A 21,022-nucleotide genomic window follows, 5' to 3' on the forward strand; every position below is an offset into this window, starting at 1 on the left:
TGTCACATAACATCTTTTAACAACTTTTATGTCTCGTATTAGTTTTGTATTGTGTTGCCATATACATCTATATAAAAGTAATACAATACTGTATATATGTCTGTGTGTGTGTGTGGAATCCACGAAGGCATCACAAACACTCTTGAGTCATTTCCACATTCCTATATGCAAAAGTGGGCATTTCAGTGCTCTCCTGGTAAAAACCACAACTATAATCTGGCTTTTGTTGCTAGTCTTCTAAAAATCTCAATCTGCATGCATAAAAGGAAGCAATTACACACTGCTGCTCATGCCTTGTACTGGAAGGAAAACCTAGACCGGTGACAAGCAATTTTTTACCTGTCATTTGGGTGGTCTCAGGCCAAAGGTATATAGAAAAGGCTACAGAGGAACACCCTGCTTGATCATATAAGCAGTGTTATTCTTGAATTAGAGATAAAAAAGAGTGGAAATTCTGTCTCTCGTTGCCAGCAGTCTACGCTGAACACACATTAAAAAAGAATGAAGAACGTATTTTGGTGGGAAGACTGCAACACGAGGAGAGACATTCGCCCATCCACAACTTTGCCTTTTTAGGACAGCCCTGACAATGTTTTGCTGTTTGCTTTTCCACTAGGAAGCATGGGAAAAGTGGAGACCTCACATGATTTGAACACCTCCTGCATTTCTCTACTTTGCTCTCTGCATCTCTTGGGAGTTTGGTCCACAGAAATCTTCATGGAGGTTTATTTTTTCTACCTAAAAAAGCTTTACCCATTGATGAAGGACTAATCTAGTGAGTTGACGTCATCATATTTTCATAACCTACTATACCCTGAATCATCCTGGTCCTCAGCAGGGATTTCCTTGGCTTGATAAAGCCAGTACTTAGATGATCGTGTTACCTGTGATAATAAATTAGATCCTAACTGCAGCTTCCGATTATGCTTTGGCTAAGCAACAGAATAGGCTTTATAACTGTTACTTTCAAAGGCAGAGAGAGGATAACATTCAAAGAGGTGGAAGCAAGAAAAGACCCTATTGTGTTCTTCATCTATGCCTCCTCTGCAAGGAGCAATGCCTACAGACAACTCTACTTGGATGACTGGAAACCATCTCTATTAGGGTACATTTTAAAAATCCTTCAGGACAATATCTGCTTTAATCAAGACTAGCAAGACTGTCTGATTTCCTCACAAGGAGTGCTGTTTATATAGTTTCAGAGTATTGGGTCCTATCTGCGCGCACCTCACAATCCTGGCAACCCTGGCCAAGAAACACTACAAGTTTCCCCGGAACAGATGTTTATGGCTTACAGCAAAGAGGGAAAAAGAAAAAAAAAGTGCAAGGGCACATCTCCTAATTGCCGCACTACTTTCAACCATCAAAAAAATTCTGTTAAAAAATGCGACGATAGTGCAAACATCTCTATCTTAAATTCTTTCATTTACCTCTCATTTTAACATCAGTCAGAGTTAGCATGCTGCCAGTATACAAGGGTGCAGCCCTTGTTGTTCTAAACCTCCTAAAGTCATACTGCTCTGGGAAAGGACAGGAACCATAAAAAGCCTTAGCTGGGAGGCAGCTTTTATACTTATGTTCAGGCCTCTAGTAAGTTGTCCCACCAAATGTAATGAGACCTCCTGCTTAGCTGGGGCTCTTATTTCCAAAGCTTGTGCCTGCAGCACTCTTATATTTTATAAGCCATATTAACTCACCTCTTGCACCAGGAGGTTGGGTCAGTGGCACACTGTCTAATAATGGAACATATTTGTTAATACTAATAGACATTTGTAAAACTACCACATGCCTTTAGCCTTCAAGTCAAAGCACAGGATGCTTGCTAGGGTTGTGAAATGTATGATGTAAAACTTGGGATGTTTTGGTTACAACATATCTCATTTATTTTTACTGTCATCACCCTCCCTGGTATATAATACCTGCTGCATGCAGAGTGAAATATTGCAGATGTTTTCAAAATAATACTGGGCTGGTGGAGAAACCAAAAGGTCTCTTGTGCGTAAGGTCTGGTTATTTTCACTTCAAAACAACTAGGCAACAAAGTTTCTGTGTGCTTGTATTTTAAAAGGCCTGGATTCCTATGCGCTGACTCATACTTGTGCTGCCCACCCAAAAACTTACCTCTAAGAACTTGGAGAGAGACTCCAGCCATTTTAATACCCTCAGGATTCAAGAATGAAGAGTAAAAAGATAAAACTAGTTATAACTATTCATTAGTTTTTTGTACTTCACATAATTTGTGCAATGGCTTCAGGGGTCTAATTGAATCACTTTTCCCACCTTGTCTTAATTTTAATTATGCAGCAATCTTTTTTACCAACCTGTGCAAAGGAGCCATATGAAAATGTGACATATGACAATATACATTTACCTAAGCTCTAGGACTATTCTGACCTACAGGCAATTAGCTACTGCCTCCAGCACTCAAACGACCAATTAAAGAGTTAACAAAATGCCCTCCAAATCACCTACATGTTCAGGTTTTTGGACTGCCATGAACATTATACTTCAACTGATATAATTTTTGACTGACTGATTTACTAAGTCTGCATCGGCTAAAATTCCAGAGCCATGCCTGTAAAACTGAAGAATCAGATTTTATGAGGTGCTTTCATTGTCATTAAAGACGATCCCACCTTAGCCCTTTCCCTAACAAGACAATCTTGCAGCAGTCATTACAGAATGTGATCCCAGCTTGTCATCAGGGAAAAAATGGCTTGCTAGGTCAATGAGGACTGCACTAAGTTCATCTCAAGGATGTAAGACATCGCTCTCAGTGGCTACCAGCCAAGAACAAAAAAATTCAACAGCCACAAAGGATTGATTTTTCCAAGACATGGTCCCCAAGTTTTACAGGTAGCCAATTTCAGAAATCCAGAGAGATTAAATCAGTAGTCACAAACGGTCACCTTTACATCTGTTCATGATTTGCAAAGTAGTAGTGAGCACTTCACTGCAGACAACAGATCATTTACAGCCGGAAGTGCACAACAGGACTGACCCTAAGACAGAAAATTTCAAAGAAAATTGTATTCAAATGTGTTCTTGCATGGGAATAAGAGTCCTAGGACACTGCTAATTATACCAACTAAGAGAGAAGTGAGGGGTGCTAATCTGCCCAGGAAATCCCAAGTTCCAGTCCTGCCGCCAGCAGTAAGTCAAGTTGTGGTTTTGTAATCTCCTTTCCTCCCTTCCTCAGCTGGCAATGGGGGATAACAATTTCCCCTGACATATATTATACATGGTACCTCGAGGACTGACATTCTTAAAGTGCTCTGAAAATGGGCAAATTGTCTGGGTGACCCACCAGAGTCATACTGGGCATTCCACCATAATTTAGGAAAGTTTTGCTTCTGCTTTCTATGAGCAGTGTGGTTTCATGATGGTATCTTACAGGTACAGACTGCTTTGCAAATCCACCATTGCCTTCACACAAGAAAAGCATGACTCTGTGATGAAAAATGCCAATTTGTAAAATTGTTATAGACCTAAGACTTGTATGCAGACTCCCAGCTAAACTGCTGCTGTTCCTCTGACGCTGATGGACATCATCCGTCCAACGGTCTGAATGCTTGGCAGAAACTTTTCTGAGATTGAACAGAAAGAGAAGAGTATTACTGGTCTTCCTTCTCTGACTACAAAGACACAAATACTACCGAGATTTACACAGGTGAAGTCCATCTGGCTTTGCAGACCCAGCAAATGCTTCACTTGAAAGCATACCTATTCACAATATGAAAGCATACCCAAAAAGCATCGCAATCTTCTGGATGCCATCAGAAGCTGAAGACAGAGCTAAAGAATCCAGAGCAGAATTTCTCTTCCACTCTCTGAACTTTCATTACTAAGACAAGGCCCAAAGGGCATGTTGACCAAACAGCTTCACTACACACACGGGGTAAGGTGAAGCGAACGTCATCATGGAGATAAATGAATCAGACAGTCCAGTGACTTAAGGCTACTTGTCTTCTTGCCTACCATTTGGAAACCAATGTCTGGCAGCAGCAACCTTAGTTCTCCTGTTTTCCGAGTCAGTGGTTGCAGGGACCATCATGGAGGTGACACTCTTGGCCTTCAAGGGGTTAGAGAAATCAATATTGGCAGCACAAAGGACACTTAATGACAGATTCAAAAAAGTGGTGTTTTATCAGTGGAGGAAACGAAAGGGGCGAAAACAGGTAATTGTAAATGGCCGGGTAGGCAAAAAAATAAGCCCATACGAAAAAAAATAAATAAATAAAACAGTGCTTTATTTTCTTGTCTCTATTTGCTGTGCAGTCCAGTCAAAGAGTGAAAAAGCAACTGTTGGATGCCCAGGGCTTCTTTGCTTTGAAAAATACCGAGTCAAACTTAACAATGAAGAGCAGGGATTCCATAAGGTTGTTTATGTATGGCACACATGCAAATGCATGTGATTATGTAGAAGTGTGTCTGTGTGTAGTGTAGCATTAACACCAATTCTTACAGCCTTATGAAATGATATCTTATAAAGAAAGAGAGGAAGAAAGGAAAAGCAAGCTAGATTTTTTTTCTCCCTTCACAAATATGATGCAGTTTACAGAAGCATGGTCCTTTTTTAGGAAGAATTCTAAATGCATCATTCAAATATTGTTTGAGCTGAATACATGATATACATATCATGAATACATATAATCACAGCACAGTCTTTTGTGGAAGTTCTGAAAATAGCATTGGAAAAAGCTGACCATGAGTTTCCATCTAAGGATTTGCATTTGGTTAACATGTGTGAACCAATTCCATTCATCTCACCCTCAATGGGAACTATCCTGCAGCTCCTAATGGTGAAGCTGAAAAGTTTGGCCTGAATGACAGGGATCATTTACGTGAGCCTGATGGCAAGGACAGCATTTACAGCCACAAGATCTAACTGCGTACTGGGGAGCCCCATTAAACTGAAAAATCCCTATCGGTTATGCAGTATATGCAATATGCTACCATATTGCAAAATGCAGTCAAAAGAGTACGAGCCTCACAGCAAGTTAAGTTTTAAGTTATCTGTTGATTTTCCTAACCTTTTTCCACCAGTTCCTCTTTGGAAGGAAAGGTTAGGGTTGCCAGGAGCACTCAAAATTCCTTCTCTCCAGCTTGTCTTGCAGGATGTAACTCGGTTTCTCTCGACTCTCCAATTGCAGAAGGCTGTAGGAAAAAATAAAAGAGGGAAAGGGATAAATCAAAGGAAAATAGGGCAATTAGGTGTGCGAGCTTAGCTTCAAAAAACTTTGCATCCACTCTCTGCTCAGCTGGGTGCGTGGAGCTGCTGGGAAGCATTGCACCGCAGGGGGGTCTGCACTGAGGGTGTCGGGAGATCAGAGGGGACATCGCTGCCCTCTGCAAAACCTGTGGGAACCAGTGAAACTGGAGGATGTGGGAAGGGTGGCAGGGAGGGCCGAGTGCTCTCAGTAGCATGTTTCCTAGGAAACCTTCGACAGCAAATATCACATTAGTCCTGCCTTGTGGCCCAGCTCATGTGATGTCAAGAACAATTTCTCACAACTCAGCTCAGAAGGTTAGCAAGACTTGGTGAAATGTTCAGTGATTCCGGCCTGACTGTCCAGCTGGGAATGAAACAAGAAATTGAGGGTGTTTGCATTTGTTTTGGAGGGTTTTGACAGATTCCTAAATAAATCTTTTTTATTTATTGAAAAAAAAAGTACATTTGCCTTATAGCCTCACAGGTTTATGGAGACTAACCCAATTGCCATGTTCATTTTCAAGGCTCTCCTTTTAACAACAGAGATTTTCCAGAAGTGAAAATATAGTGGGGAAAAAAAAATAATTAAAATAAAAAAGAAGGGAAAAAAAAAAAGGCAAAAAGCAATTCCATGGAAGTCTTAGGGTAGTTTGATTGCCATCTAGTTCATATGTTAATAAAAAAACAAAGCTCCATCATAGACTCCTGGTGTTACAAAACTTCATTTACAACTATCCCTTCTAATTTCTGTCAGCTGCAGTCTGAAAATATCCATAGCCTATTGGATTTAAAGAGAAAAGCCATAAGCTCTGGCAGCACAACTCATATATGCGATGCACCTTGGCCTCCACCAGCTCCTTGCCCTGGGGCTCAAATGCCTGCAGAGGGGTCTGAGCGCAGGGATGCAGCATTTTACTTCTCAAGGCTGCACAGCCTTGGGTGGTTGAATATCTGGGGTGACTACACGGTTCCATGGACCTTCCCACAACATAACTGTTGTGCGCAGGTTATGTTTTTCTTCCCTAAATCTTTGCAAACTGGCCACACCACAAGGCAACTGCACAGTATTGTAGAGGAAAGGTGCCAGCTTTTCTGTCTTTTCTGCTGGCTTCACATCTGTGACTTCAGTGGAGTTTCTTTGACTTCTAATTCTTTAAGAGAAAAGAGACTAAAACTAAAAAATCTTCCTCTGGTGACACACTTCATCTCATACTTAGTGAAATATAAAGACCTTTTTAATAGAAAGTAATATATTTAAACAAATTAAAAATAGCCCCACTAATTTCTTTTTAATCATAAGCTAACTTAGGTGTGTGACCTCTTTATTTCCTTTTGCTGTTTCTCATCTTCAGTGATTTGAGCCCTCACATCTAGTTTTTTTTTTCCTTCCTTTTTTTTCCTTCCCAGGGAAATGAGAGATGAATACAAAAAGAACAAGACAGCTTGAGGTACCTGAGAAACACCAGCATAGAAATAGGTCCATCATTTCCTTTCATCCCATTTTAGATACAGGAGGCCTGATGGATCAGCTTTTCCTTCAGGAAAGCTAGGATTAAAGAGGTCAGGTCAGCAGTGTGAGAACGTCTTTAAGAACAGTGTGGGAACACAAGATTTCCTTACTAGCACGTTAATGTAGAGAATCTGAAGCTCATTTACAAGAAACAGGGACAGCTGATATTGCCCCATCCCAAGTCCACTATGTCCTTAGAGCTGTTAGATCCACCAAGTGGCAAATCTCCGAAGCCACGCGTCACTGGAAATCTCATAAAACAGAACAAGGATAAAACATTAGGATTTACTGACCACTGTAAAGATTTCTCTTAAGATTCAAAAGCAAGGGTTCTGCAGGGGGAAAGCACGACAGCAAAGGCTCCAGCTGAGGTTACAGAAGGTGAGGATACACCCGACTGTTCAGCAGAAACGCGAGTCCCCTTGACCCACGAGCATCTCACAGCTCCCTGCATTTGTTACCCTCTCCGCCCACCTAAGGCCTCCCTCGTTTGGGAGATACCTGCTGGCGTTCACAAAGCAGCTTCTTTGTGCTCCCTGGGACAGGATCCGTCCTCCTGGGCTCTGCAGGGCTCCAGGCATTGGCCATGGGGCTCCGTGAGGAGAGGCCCCGGACGCTTCCAGAAGGTTCCAGAGGGTTCCGGCAGCCCCCTCACGGGGCACAGCCTGGCCCCTCAGTACCACTTCCGGTCAGGAATAGGTCTGCATTAATTTAAATGATTAAGTAAATAAGTATTTTAATAACAATGTTTTTTCTAATCACATGAAAAATATTTCTCTGCTCTAGCTGTAAAATAAAGTACTCTAATCTCTCCCGGTTGACAAAAACATCCTGCTTTTTTGAATAATCTTTGAAAGACTAGTCTACCCACCCTCTCACACGTGTACTGTACATATGTCATATTTCTGAGACATGTAAATGTTATATAGCACTGACTGAAGGGATGAAAGGGTTGAACGCACCCACATAACGCTGCAGCGTCGCTGGAGCAGTCAAAGGGAGAAGGCTCTTCTTACATCAAAGTTGTCAGGTAAGGTTGTTTTCTCCATACAGGCATCCTTTTTTTAAAGTTAATAATATCCCAGAGCAGTAAACAGATCTTGTAACACTTAGAGCAATTGCTTCTCATACATTAAGGACCTGAACAAATGAAGATTTAAACTCTGGTTATGTATAAATAGCCATATCATGTTTACCTGCGACGCTAGAATAAATATGCCCTCTTTCTTCTGAACTCTTTACAATAAAAATTAATTCCTCATCCGCAAGAGCTATGGATGAAACCTCCAGCAGTATGTTTTACCACACTTCCAGCTGCTAAACGCCTGTGATGGAGATGTCAAGAGATGAATTAATGGAAGCTCCCTGCACAAGCCTCTCTGCCACCAGGTAAGCAGTGAAGGCCCCCACCTGGCGAGCTGGGTGGGAAGGCGAGCACACTTCTTCCAGCCTCTCTAAAAGAGTGCATTGGCCTTGTTTGGAGCACGTTTAAGTCTTGTTCAGCCCTACGATGCTTGGCAGAAATGGTATCTGGAGGGACTTGGCCACTGCTGACTCTGTTCCCTTCAGTGTCTCTGCACCAGCACTGTAGCACCTTCCACCATTATCTATCGCTGAAAATACACACAGGCCTAAATAATATCTCAGTCAGTATCTTATAGATATAAATGATTTGGAAAGAAATATCTGTTCTTATCATGAGGAAAGATCTATAACTCACTCTTAGTCTTTCATCACTAGGAGGAAATATACTGCAACTTACGCCAATACATTATCTCTTCTTATTTCCCTCTGTATGTGTATTTATCTCTCTGGGTCACTCTTTATCAGTCCAGCCACCCGTGCTCACCCAAGCACACAGTTCATGCGTGGCCCAAGCTAGCCCTCTGGTTTGGGTGGGAGTCTCTGTTCTTCCCTGACCTGCAGCCCGAACGAATAAGAGCACAGCTGGTTTTCATACTCTAAACTACATTTTCCCTGCCTGCAGCTGAAATCCCATACTAATGTCATGTCATTTTGTCAGCCATCATGATGGGACGCCGAGTGGTTAAAATCAGCATGGCATCAGTCTCAGCACTGTAAATCTCAACAGGAGGGGCCTGAGCCAAGGCTGGAGCTGAGCTTTCCCCCAAGCCCATACATGTTTCAGCCTGGAGTTTTAGGTCAGGAATATTTTGAATTCCAGGTTGTTAAAGTTACCAGCTTATGCACCCATCTCCCCTCCGGCTCCCACAGAGGAACCTCTGTGCTCTAAAATGAAGGTTGCTTCTAGCCCTTGCCTCTATGGTTTGCAGTCTAATGTCGTAAGATTCACAGCTACATTTCTTGCTTCCCAATCCACAACAGCAGTTAACCCTATCCCCGTGTATTTCCTCCACAGCACACTGCAGTTCTTTCCCAAAACACTGAGATCCTTCTGGTATACGTATACACGCCCGGTGAAACCCGAACGTCTGGGATTGCAGCAAGATCAAATTTCGGCATTGATAGTCATTCATTCACTCATTCATTCATGGAAAAAGATACAAGGACTCCATCCTGCCCAAGTACGAAAGCTTTTTTTTTTTTTTTTTTTTTTTCCTGAGGAGTATTGCATGCAACAGCCAGCAACTGGCTGCCCTGTTTGGGACATGGGTGCTTTGTAGAAGATTCCTGTTACATCAGCTCACACATCAGCTTGCAAGAAAGCTTCCAAGTGGGGAAGCATATGATTTTTCATTTGGCACTGCGGTACTGCTACTAATAAAAAGAGTAAGCATTTTCTATTACAGCCTGGAAAGAGTTTGCCAAAAGTCAGGGTTCTATATAGAAATAGCTGCATGTCCACATCAGTTAGTTTCTCTCAGAAACTTAAAAAAAAATTAAATATATCTTTTTGATGGCTTTACCCTGCACTGCCCAGGCACATTAAGCCACAGTAAACTACATTCTTATGGTTGTCATAACATTTCGCTCTGTGTTGCTTGCAACGTGAATAATCTATTAAGATATATAAGGTGCAAAACGCTGCCTTTATGTCTCCGAGTTCCCACAATCTGCTGTACCAACCCAGTGCAATTACTGCTGGAGCAGCGCAGGAGCGGTTCCCTGCCACTGCTGCAGCTGACCGGAGAGTCTGGGCCAGTGACTCCGGGCAGGCTTGGCCACAGCCATCAGGGCTGCGGGGACCTGCCTTCCTCCCACTGTTCTCCCCCTCCTCCTCCCCTATCCCAGCCTGTCATCAATCTTACTAAAATGACAGCAGACAGATGTTAGCCTTTGCAAAGATCAAATGAAATCTATGGCTTTAGGGCTGTTCACCAAGGAGCGGAGTAGTCTACACCAGACACGGGCACCAGCAGTCACCTCCTCTGCATCAACAAGCCTCGAATCAGTTTGGCAGCCATCACAGTCATCTCTCCACAGGCAACCCGAGTCCTGAAATAGATTTTGACAAACTTTAACGTTTTAGCCTCTCTACAGAGTTGTTTGCTTGTTTGTTTTTACAGCAAGATTGCTCATTCGGAAGTTTTTTGGGTGAGAGTTTTACATGTGTTGGGGGTGAGGTTGGGAGGGGCTTGTGTTTGCAGCCACATGAACAAGCAGCTCAGGAGTGCACAGGAGTGGGGCTTAATTTGGGTTTAGTATACTTGGCCCCTGCGAGTTCAGTACCTTGAATGCTGCTAGCAAAGGGGGAAAAAAAAAGATTACTCCATGGCATAAATATGCTGTATGTGCCCTTGTCTCATGCAATTTCTTTACATCGATGTGCAGGAATATTTATCCCCAGTAGAAATGTTTAACTAATCTGGTAAATGTCAAGCCATATGGTGTACATTGTAAGGATTTCATCAGGCCTTTTTAACTCTTTGTGAAAGTCTCTCCCTCTCTTGCTCTCTCTCTCAGTGCTTTTTCCTTTTTTTTTTTTTTTTTCCTTCCCATTGCTGACCCCAACAGAACCTATGAGGCAGGAGATAGCGTGCATGGTGTTATTAACATTAGTGAGATCAGGAAGGTGATGTTCACGGTTTATAATAACAAGCAATATTAGCCAGAAGTGCAACTTGTGAGGCACCTTTATGCTGGGCAAAGAGTTGCTGAATGTAATTTTTATCAGCAGTGACCTGCAGAAGATCACTAATACTTTTTTTTTTTTTTTTTTTCTTTATAACAAACCGTCCACCCCAACAATGTACAAAATTCCCCGGGGCTACCTCATCTCTTATCACTTCCTCTGAATAATCAAGTCTTCACAATAAATAAACTGCAGCTCTCCAGCACTTTCAACTAAAGGAAATGTTTTTGTACTGTAACTATCTAGTGTATCTTCCAGAAAGATAGAGCGCAATTTACAATAAGCAATATCAAAAAAGAATAAACCGTTATGCTCGTGCCAATCCTTATTCATGGATTTATAACAAGACATATCTGTTTTCTTCCTATAAATCTTGACTCTATTTTTAGAGTTTGCAAATAATGACTCCAGTCTTTGGCTGCCTGCCACTTCTGGGAAAAACTAGAATAGTCACAGTGCAAGACTACAATATTAAAAAAAAAAGGGGGTGGGGGGGGGAGGGAAGAGGAATCTTGCTGAACTCCAAATATTCCCTACCAGGAGAGACCATTCAAGATCAGTGGTAAGTGATGCAAATACACAGAACGTTTCAGAGAAAATGGCAGCAGGCTGGAAATTTGGCTTTACTTCTGCACCTATTCTGGAATTCTTTTTACCTAAAACAAATAGTGACAGCCTAAGCAAGCCCTTTGCTGCATCTCTGGCAGTGCTTGCACCAAGCAAGCTGTGAGCGAGCCTGACCATCTCTGCTGGGCACCACTGCTGCCTGTTTGTCTCACGGGCCACTGGACCTGCTGTTAGCTTCTGTTGATGGAGACAGCCTCTGAGGGTAAAGGATTGTAGAACGCTTCTTGCTACAGAATAGTACAGGAATAAAAACTAAAAAATAAAACCAGGAAAAGCTACCACCTCTGTAGGTGGTAGCTGTAGCCTCTGGACATTTTAGAGCGGTGGAAGGCTAGGGAGGGGGAGCTGCAGGTCAAGGAAAGGATAAGATCTGGGTGGCTGGGAATGGGGAGGGAGAAAGAGGAATGTAGTGAAGGAGGTAGAAAAGGAAAAGCAGGGAAATGACAGCATTCAGATAAATTTAGGGTTGAATGCAAACTTCTGGGGGAGGGGAGGCGTTTCCTGCCCCAAAACCTCTGAACGTTCTGAGATTCTCCTGTATTGCAAGTGATTTACCTGTAAAAGTGAACTGGAGAAAAGAAAGAAAAAAAAAAAAAAAAGAAAAAAAAAGAAAAAGGAGAAAAAAAAAAAAGAGGGAGAAAATTGAAATAAACAATTCTCTGCTGTTTAAACAATCTTTCCATCCTACTCCCCCAGGGTCAAATGTTCAGGCACAAGGACACAAACAAAAAAAAAAGAAAGAAAGAAAGGAAAATCACTTTAAAAGGGGGATCTTTACACAAATGCATTAGCCCTAGTTTTCATCAATATAACATCAGTATATCAAATGTTAACACAAAGTGACTTCCCCAGATACCTGCAGTTCCTTAACTCCAAAATATTTATTGGTGCATTACACTTAACATTTCATCATTATTAAGGACATTCACAAGCAATAGTACAGCAGCTACTAGTGTAGTTATCTGAGCTTTGTTATATGCAGGCATTTTGGGAAAAAGAGTGAGAGAGAGAGGGAGAGAGAGAAGGCTAAGTTGTAAACACACTGAAAAAAGGAACGAGAAGACAAACATTAATAATTAATCAGAAGCACTAGTCCAAGACTTTGACTGTGAAAGCTATGAGATGAATGTATCTATTAGCCATGTATATTAAAAAAAAAAAAAAAAATCTCACACTAATGTGTTTCTAATAACAGCATTATCTGGTTGTATAGACAGCTCATGTCTGAGCAGCCTCTCAATATTCAGGAAGTTGTTGACAAAGACTTCAGCAATAGCCTGTGTGATTTTGTGTTATTTCCTTTAATTGAACCAATAAGACCTGCACTCCTGACCTTTGCTCAGAAGGCTAATTTGAGATTAGGGTAGTCTAAAAGTAAGAAATAGCAAGTGTATTTTTAAAGTACAGAAACATTTCTATAGTAATAGAAGATTAAGATGAATTTCAGTACTCGGATCCTTTCAGCCCCCAAGCCACTCTGCTCTTAAAGAGATTTTTGAAAGGACTTTGGTGGGACAATATAGTATCTTAGTTTTCAGAAAACGCTAATTCACTCAGCTTTGTCTTTGTGCTGAGTGTTTTAGGGCTTGTAATAAAGATGAAACCCATGACCCTGAGTCCTTGGTGTCTTTACCATCACCCACTAGGACATTCAGAAGTCCCTTAGGAAAACTTACACAAGAGCATAAAATATGCCATTTCAGATAATGATTCTTTGTGGTTCTTATATTATTCTGGTCTAGCACTGCAGGCTGCAATACTCGAGCTATGTGTAAAAGCCAGGGAATGAATGAGACTGGCTCCTCAGTGGGAGAAGGAGATCCCAAGTGATTTGGGAGAAGATAGGAGAACAAATGTTTTGATTACAGCTGTGAACATTATACCAATATAGTAGAGAGACCCTGCTGCACAACTCTGTGCCAAAATACAGAGGAATGACTAAAGCCCAATGAAAAATGGGACAAAACAGAGCAGAGGGGGGCAGAACGGGTGTGGGTTTTAATATGTGTGGATTTACTCCATGTCTTCTCAGGCAGAATAATAAACAAATAGTGAGGCTGTCTGAGGAGCTGACCATGACCCAGGAGCCAGTGTCTAGTCCTGCTTGTGCTCCTGCCTCTCTGTATAGCTCTGTGGCTGCAGGGGTGCCTCGGTGTGCTATGCCTTCAGCCTCACGGGGCTACATGTGAGCCAGACTTGATTTAAAAGAAAACCAGGAAGAGCTGATACAGTTTTCTTCCCAGGTTTTCCTTTCCCCACGCACTCTGTAAGGCTCCAGCTTATGTTTTCTTACACAGGGGCTGGAGGCGCATAGGTGCTCTTTCCACTGGAAGCAAGAGGCAGGAAAGAATTGCTGTGCTGAATGAGGCTGCCTACCCTGCAGAGAGAGGGCAGGATGAAAAGAAGGAGCTGGAGACCAGTTAACTTAACAATAGTGCCCTTTTGCAGTGCAGTACACAGAAAACTCATATTCAAACTCAAATTATTATTTTCCCCTCAGCTGCAATGTTCAAATAGGGCTGATCGTGATGTCCTATACAAGGACATCCACGAAGTCAGGAGGAATACTTCAAGCAGTGTGGCTGCAGGTAAAAGAACCAACAGTCACTGCTGCAATGTGGATGGATTTAAAGGCTGTTCCCTCTATTTACACATGTAGATATTGTAATGCTGCTATGCAAACAGTCCTCTGTGGACTTTTGCTTGTGGATTTTATTATAACACGTTCCTGACTATGAATGGCACCTTTCCTCTGCAATTCCTGCTGTCGTGCCCTTTGTGTTTTATTTTCAGACTCTCTTCTGGTTTTGTTACTTTTCTTGCTGGCACAATTTAAAAAGTAGGAAATTAACTTTCTCTTCTCTAAGTGATGCTCATGGCATGTGAGCTGCAGTTGAGTTGTATTCCCTGAACTTTGCAGCCACTGGAAACACGAACAGTATGTCAACTTGTTCCTGCCTTTGCAAGAGAATTCAAGGTCAAGCTGACCAGTGAACTCTCGTATTTAAACAGAGTAAGTCAATGCTCATCTACAGCACTGAAACTGCCTCTAGGAAAGATGTTAACCCTGTGCTGGGCCTCCAGACAGTGCAGGCCGTGTCATGGCTTTTAAAGCAGCTCTCTGTTGCTGTCAATAAGAGCTGGACATACTGCATATGTCTACCAGGCCTAAACAAGTGTCCCTTCTTTGGATGTGCGCCGTGCACAGGAGGCCCTCAAGGGGTTAATACATGCCATTCCCGAGTTCAGTGAAGGGACAGGGAGAGCCGAACAGCGGGAATTTCAGGATGTTAATAGCCTCTTCTCTTCCGATTGGCCCAGAATGAATGCAGGGTACAGTAAATTGTCCTTGTCAGCTTAGCTCACATGATGATATGCTTTATTTCTAGACATGCCTTGAATCTGTCCCTTGAATTTATGTTCAGAAAATAAACACTTCCAGACGGCAATAAAGCATTCAGTTGTAGCTGGCTGTTGCACAGTCTCAAGCCAACCAAAGCCATTCGCCTTAGAGTTTCTAGAGCTTGCAAAGCTTCAGCTCCGTGTCGTGCTTCCTTTGGCTCCTGCTCGCATTAACAAGTGCCTCCCCACTCCACCTAGTACTTGAAGGGATGCCCCAACTTACTTCGGAAAGCTCCAGAGAGTTTTGTTTGGCTGCCATGCAGGCACCATCCCGATAGATGATGTCAGGCCCTCGCGCATGCAGACATCCCGTCCTTCACAGCAGGCAGCACTGAATCAGAGAAAATAAAAGAGAAAAAAAATCAACGGCAGCAGGTTACAAAATAAAGGTATCAATGATTCAGGATATGAATTTCCTACCATAAAAAAAAAAAAAAAAAAAAAATTAAACAGCTGTTACATTTTTGTCTGATGTGGCTAAGGAAACAACTGGTGGCTGGCTGATTTACTGATTAGGAAGGTTGTATGCAATAATCTCCAGGTGTTGCTGATAAATGCCCAAATAGAGCTGCAGTGTTTGTTTGCAACCAGTAATTTTTATGGCTATCCTCTCTCTCCACCTCAGCTCCCCTCAATAACACCAGTTTATAACTGCATAGTTACAGTATAGGGGAGTTTGGCAAAAATCAATGGTAAATGCGCATAGGAGACAACAAAAGAGCAATACAAATAGAAAAGGCCTCGTTACAGCTTTAGTTTATTAGAGGTGTGTGGATATTAAGATGTGTTTTTCAACCCAAAGGCATTAGAGGAAGAAGTACGGAGTTATATCTACCACATTTAGGGCTGGGCAGCCAGCACCCAACTATTACACCTAGAAAATGCCTGAAGAGCCCTGTGCGTAGGCAGCTTTCATTTTGCTCACATTTTGCTGTCACTGAAGTCTCGCTTAAGAGCAGCATTGCCATGGGCCTGTGTACAGGGCTGTGGTAACTCCCTTGCAGTGTTTGCTGGAGGTCCTTAGTTTCTTCCAGCCTTAGCTGTAGCCCTTGATGAAGCTGTGGCAACTCGCAGCTTCGGTTCAGGAGATGCCCTTCTGCTCCTGGGGTGTCCCTGCAGCCTGGGGCTGATACTATTGCTATGTGCTCAACAGTCCTGGTCCAGCTTTCTTCAGAAGATGAATGGTGCTGTTTTCTTCCAGAACAGATCAGCTTCAGGGCAAGAAGGAACCCGCACGGGGCGAGAAGTAGCTTCTCCGTGGTCCAAATGAGTCTGATGGTGAAATTTTTTAATAAGAAGTCCGGAGAATGGCGGGGGTACAGTGCTATTGTAGATTATATATTCACTGGGAGATCAGGATGCAAAAATCAGGAATACTCCCGGTATCAGGTGCAGCTGGAGTGAGTTCCCATGCACCCCTTTTTGGTGACAACAGCTGCCCATTACAGCGCCAAGGCAGCCAACAAAGGGGTGGCTGCAGAGGTGGTGGTCTCCTACCCCGCAGGCGGGGAGCTGGGGGACCCCAACAGACCTAACGGGGGGGCAGGCACAGAGCTCGGGGGCAGGGGCACTCACAGGGCCCACCCTGGGAAGCGGTGGGGGTCTGCCCAGGGGAAAATGCTGCCCAGGGGAATTAAATCCCTGCTAAATTCCATTGCTTTCCTTTCCCCTCCAGCACCAGGCCAGACGCCTCCCAGGCAGCGGGGATACTTTCTCACTGCTGGTTCAGCAAGGGTGTTCAAAAGCTTTTACAATTTCACAGGAAGCCAAAGGGCAATTATGCTTAACACCTCCCAGCCCCCCTTTCCTTTTCTCTGGCTATCTTGCTTTCTTCTGTTTCTCATTCACCCTCATTCCCATCCTTCCTTTCCTCTTCTCTTCCCTTGATCCCATTCAGGGACTCCAAAAGACTAATTCAGCACAGCACTGGCAGAGATAAGTTAAAACAATGAGCAGATTTGCAATTAGGGAGAGTCTGAAGCATGGGGAATTGCGCATGTTTTACAATCATCTCTTGCCGGGCAATAGGGACTTTATCTTCGGTAGATACAGCTCCTTCCTTAGCTGCCGTGGCCCCACCCTCGAGCATCAAGTGAAATTCCACATTCGCACTACGGTGCTGCAAGATTTCAAACATATCCCATTGAAAAAAAAAAAAAGAAAAAAAAAAGTTAAAAATGTATGCTGTACTTTGGCCAGGGCTGATTATCAATGGTGTACATGCCTTTAAAATCCTTTGTTAATGAGGTATCCTTATTACCATAATCAAACACACTTAGAAACTTGTCACAGATAAGAAAAATTCTTTACATTCTTTGCTCTGCACTTTCCTTTGGCATCTCTTCCCCATCCCCCTCAGTGACTGCTTAGCTTCTGAAGGTTAGGGACCAGTAGCGCTGGAAATTAAAGTCCTCTGTTTACCCACACAAGCAAAGAAACAGTCAAAGCTTCCTTACTTTGCTGCAGAAATGACCTGAATGGTGACCTGAGGAGACCACCCTCCTGAGAGAGGAGAGGTCACCGAGCCTCCACGCAGGATCTGCTCTGGGCATCCTCTGCAGACAGCGCGAGGGAGAGATTGCAAATCATCCAAACTGTGCCAAATTATGTGTGAAGGTTTTGTAATGCAGACTACTGTCCACCAGGGATTAAATTAAGAACATCAAACCCAACACAGGAAAAATTGCATTTTATACTTAAATTTGACTCGTAGTGTTTTATTTAATGCATTTTATCAACTTTTATGTCCCAAAACATCTCACCACCAGAAAATACTCAAATAAATTGAGCAATTTATGGAGAGGGCCATACAAATTTAGCATGAAAGACTCTTGCTTTTAATTTGTTCGTACAGAACATGGACTCAGACAGCCACTCAGGCAGCCATCCCATTCATTCCAGATACCACCCTGTGTTTCTCCCCGTGTTTACAGAACACCTGTCTAAATGGCATGAAAGCTTGACTTAAATGTGAGTGGTCTGACATGAATCGAGTGATTCATAATTAGAGCAAAGGTAGAAATATACTCAGCTCAGACAGGGGAGTTCGCACATCACTACATGTCAGCATCCTCTGCTGCTTATCCCAGGACTGGATCATTTCATCTGAAATTACAAGATACAATGGGATTTTTAGAAATCTGACTCCTTGTTACAAAAATATACATCTTATTATTTGTTGGGTGATTATTTTTTTTTATTATTATTATTTTTTGCTTTACATATGAACAAAACTTCTGTTTTACTGTAGCCTTTAAAGTGAAGAATTTCTTAATTTTAGATTTAAGAATATTTCTAGGTAGTAAATTTAGAAACAAGACCAGGGTAGAAAAAAAAAAAAAAAAAAAAGATAAAAGTCTCTTGTGGAAGGGTATGAGAACCGCTCATTTTTAAATACATGCTGTTTGCCTGGTACTCCTTGATGGCTCCATCAGGACTATGATAATATATCAACCACATTCTTAGGGCTTGGTTAACCCTTATGCAACTGGAGCTGCACTGTAGGAAGCACATTTAGTCAGAAAATGTTATTTATTGCCTTTTTTTAAGCACCCCAATGAGGACAAGACCCTACAACCTTGGACTCTGTATTGCCTGGTCTAGTTTCATACCTGAAGCTCACTAAATTCTTTTACTTTGGTGATGTTACCAAGAGCTTTTCAACTCTTTCCAGCTGCTGTGGAAGGAAAAAGGAGATTTCTTCCCCTGGGTACCAGCATTAAGACTGTGTGAGATTCGTGCATTCCCAACAGCCTGTTGCCAGTGAAAGCCTCCCCTGGAACCATTCTTCTCCAGAGCCTGAGGGCAGTGGGCAAATAATGAATATATCCTCAAGCTAGTCGTGAGAGTAATGTATGTATTACCACTACCTTACAGATGCGAAACTGAGGCACAGAGATTGAATTTTTGGCTTACGGCCACATTAAGAACCTGAAGTAAGACAAATTATGAGGTACTGAGGACCACTCCGGCTCCTTTGCTGCGAAACTACACTGACTTCTGTGCAGTTCCTTCCTCTGAGGAAAACAAGCAAACAAACCATCCAAAACAAAACAAAACAAAACCACAAGAACAAACAAAACAACATCTTGGACTGGTAGATACAAAGACTGCATAAAGTGAAAAGCTGAGGAAAAATCACACTTCTGGATATAAGGAAATTTGATTACTGAACTCACCAGAACGCTAGTAATAGAAGCCTAAATGTGTAAAGTAAACAGAATTTATTCAGAGAGTAGACTATTGCCCATGTATATGTAAATATATATATAATTTATATTAAACAGTAACATTCCGATTCTCCAACTAGTAGTGTTTGGTTAAACTTATCCACCAAATATGGGTATTCATTAGCACTCGCGTTTCAGTGGCTGAGTATCAATAAATGTGTGAAGAACAGCCACCGAAAACGTATGTGTTACTTCAGAAAGTGAAACAACATCTTCTACAACACGATATTATGTCATTAAAGCTCTTGATACTCGTATCAGCCTCTGTATTGATCTATTGTGACTGCTTGTGACCTTGTAAGGCAGTAAAATCCTATAATTTTATACAGTGGGGGACCCGATCCTATTCTGGAGCCCTGATCCAAAGCCCACAGATGTGCACAGCCGCCTCTGCGTTTGCTGCAGCCCGGTTTGGGTTAGGCTTCGCATGAACAGCCAAAACACTCCTGCAAGGACATGTGGATTGGGCCTTATAATCCACCAAGTACTTGGCTGCAGTACTGCCTATTAAAAAGTCAGCTTTCGCCAGGAGTTGCCACACAATTACAGTGATGACAGTAGCGTCTTCGAAATTATAGGGATGACTGTAGTATCTCCGACAAGACAGTGTGGGAACTGCAGGTTAATGGTATCTCTTAATGGTGATGGCTGTAATGTAGGTTAATGGGATCATCTTTTCTTTTCCCTGGGAGAATTGGTGAATTCTTCCATTCATTGACATTATTTTTAGTAGCAAATGAAGGATTCGATTCAGACCCGGAGATGTTTTCACCAGGAGGTTTGTTTTTAGTGACGATCCCGTTCTACTAACCGAAGCGGGGATCGGTGTGACCTCTGTGAGGAGCTGTGAGGAAGGCTCACCGTACGCACCGACACCAGCCTGTCCCAGCGCGTTGGTGCTGCCCGTGTTTTGGGGAGCCCACCTCCTGGGCTCACGCCACCACGCACCCTGGCTGTGCTCTCGGTGGCAAACACCCTGACGCAGCCCATCGAGCTGAGCCAAAATCCTTTATGCCCTGAAATCCGCCATGCGGGACATCGGGGTTTCTGCAACGCGCTTTTTGGCTTCCTGGGGAAGTTTGTCACCGATCTGAAGGCAGATCGTCCCAGCTGCAGCCCCGACCCCACTCATCCCCTCGCTAACCCCTCCGTCCTGCCCTTCAAGCCTTGCTGGCAAGGATGCTGGAGGGCACGGGCTGTTTGTCTGCACGAAAACCAAACTTTGCTGAGTTATCAGAACAAGGCACGCCTGGCTGTCAGCTTATCAGCCAGAGGAGGAAAAAAAAAAAACTACAGAGGCTGAAGAGCACAGCTCCCAGCTCCTCGACCCCCAGTGCTGCTCCGGGGCGGTTCTGCCAGGCGCTGCAGCTGGCACCCAGGCAGGAAGAGCCCTTCAAAGGGGATCCCCTCTGTCCTTTCCCCCTGCCCCCTTTTGCTCTATCTTTCTGCTTCCCTGCCGTAACCCGTGGCTTGGCCGGGGTGCCGGGGCTGCAGCACCGAGGCCTGTGGGCAGTGTGGCCACCAGGAGGCTGGGGTGGCTGCTAATTGCCCGCCGGCCCCATCTCCCACTCACCGAGTGCCGACGTGACCCGCCTGAGCGAGCGAGCGCGCCGGGTCAGGGCTCGCGGGGGCCAAGTTCAAGGGCACAGGCTGGTACAGACGTATAAACAAGGGAATGGTATGTAAGCAATAAAGACATAAAGGTTAGGATCAGGGCTAGCAGTACAATAAACAGCTGTGATAACCCGGTTTGTTTATAGATAAAGAATTTACTGTAAAATCCGCAACGTGAAGGATACATTTTTTAACACTTTAAGGGATGTATATTTTTAGATCCCCTTTTATTTTTTGTTCCGTGTACTGAGCGAATGTCTCCTAACGTCCTTTTTCGTTTCCTTTCTTTTAAAGCAGTCCTGGAAAACACACACTCATCACGTTAGTTAGAAACCTCCCCCTTCAGAAATCCCTCCAAACAAGCCAGCACTGTT

General features: G+C 43.1%; 2 long non-coding RNA genes across 3 annotated transcripts in view; one reads left to right on the plus strand and one right to left on the minus strand.

Moving 5' to 3' along the window:
• LOC311434342 overlaps positions 1-21,022 on the minus strand; it is a 155,472-nt gene that overhangs the window by 42,986 nt on the left and 91,464 nt on the right. For both annotated transcript variants that reach the window (XR_014691413.1, XR_014691414.1), the window contains 8 exons: positions 15,731-17,910; positions 15,029-15,136; positions 10,023-10,139; positions 7,685-7,862; positions 7,224-7,423; positions 6,894-6,973; positions 6,665-6,758; positions 5,034-5,157 (listed from right to left, as the gene is read on the minus strand). This is a non-coding gene — a long non-coding RNA (uncharacterized lncRNA). The remainder of the gene's footprint in view (positions 1-5,033; positions 5,158-6,664; positions 6,759-6,893; positions 6,974-7,223; positions 7,424-7,684; positions 7,863-10,022; positions 10,140-15,028; positions 15,137-15,730; positions 17,911-21,022) is intronic.
• Positions 10,181-19,291, plus strand: LOC311434345. Its single transcript, XR_014691417.1, has 2 exons — positions 10,181-10,238; positions 18,682-19,291. It is a non-coding gene; the product is annotated as an uncharacterized lncRNA (long non-coding RNA).

The sequence above is a fragment of the Aythya ferina genome, assembly GCF_964211825.1.
Source record: "Aythya ferina genome assembly, chromosome: 3".
Classification (NCBI taxonomy): domain Eukaryota; kingdom Metazoa; phylum Chordata; class Aves; order Anseriformes; family Anatidae; genus Aythya; species Aythya ferina.